This window comes from Rhincodon typus, chromosome 26 (genome assembly GCF_021869965.1).
Source record: "Rhincodon typus isolate 14 chromosome 26, sRhiTyp1.1, whole genome shotgun sequence".
NCBI lineage: Eukaryota > Metazoa > Chordata > Chondrichthyes > Orectolobiformes > Rhincodontidae > Rhincodon > Rhincodon typus.
Genome location: NC_063357.1, coordinates 11,088,061 through 11,089,362, shown reverse-complemented (window position 1 = coordinate 11,089,362; position 1,302 = coordinate 11,088,061).

Here is a 1,302-nt window from a genome sequence, read left to right as displayed (position 1 = left end):
CTCTCTCTCCCTCGCGCGCGCTCGCTCTCTCTCCCTCGCGCGCGCTCCCAGCTATGTGACCAGAAGGCTGTCTTAATGATGAATGTTTTGAATGGCTCCAAGCACTGAGCGGGGAGAGGAAATAAACAGTGTTAACTGACATTAGATTGTGTATAAGTAAAATTGTTACTTTTGTAAATTCACTTAATTTTCTGGGAAATTGTAAACCATGATTCTGACACTTTTTGACTTTGACTTTGCCAAGTTATTGCTTGACTCCTATTCGAGACAGCTCTTTCAATTTTGATACAACCTGGTCCCTTTGCAAGGTTAATGGCTGTTTTTGGCATTACCATTCCAGTGCCTAGGTTGATGCCAGGTGGATGGTCTGTTATAAAGGAAAAGATCCATGAAAACAGTTCATACAGCTGAATGGTTTGCTCAGTCATTTGAGGGCAGTTAAGAGTCCACCACATTGCTGTAGCTCTGAAGGTAAAGACAGCAGTTTCCTTTCCTGATGGGCATTAGTAAACCAGATGAGTTTTTTTTCCAGCAATTAACAATGCCTTCATGATCGTCATTAGACTCTTAATTCCAGATTTCTTTATTGAATTCAGATTCCACCCTCTGCCATTGCAGGATTCAAACTGGAGTCTCTGAATTAATAGAGTAGTGATAAAATTAGCAACATGATAATCTAGCAATGTACTTTCAAATTTCTGAGCTGTGCATGATGTCACGTTGCACGGTTGTTTTTTAAATTCTATTCCCGTCCATTTAGTTGTTGCCCAGGAGACACATCAGAGTGGACCTGGAGTCACACGTAGACCAGGTCAGGTAACGATGGTAGATATCCTTCCCTAAACGACATCAGTGATATTTCTATGACAGTTGACAATGGTTACATGGTCACCTTTTAAGCCAGCTAAATACTGAATTCAAATTTCACCAACTGCCATGATGGAGTTTGAATACCCAGAAAATTAACTTGGGGTTCTGGATTGCTAGTCCAGTGATATTACCTTGCCTTTAAGATTGCTACAGGCCACGTGTCACTACAAAGTCAACATCACAATAGAATAGATTATCTGCATATATAGATTATTTGCGTTTCTAGTTATCGAAGCTTGCTGTACATTAGCTGTCGTTTTTCCTATCTTACGACAGTGACCATGCTTCATAAGTACTTGGCTATAGAGTGCTTGATTAGACATCTGATTGTGGAAGCACTTATAACACAAGTCTTTTTTAAAACCTGCTAAGTCAAAGATGGTTTATTTGTTCTTTACAAAAATTTCAACTTTATTTTTCAGAAATCGAGCT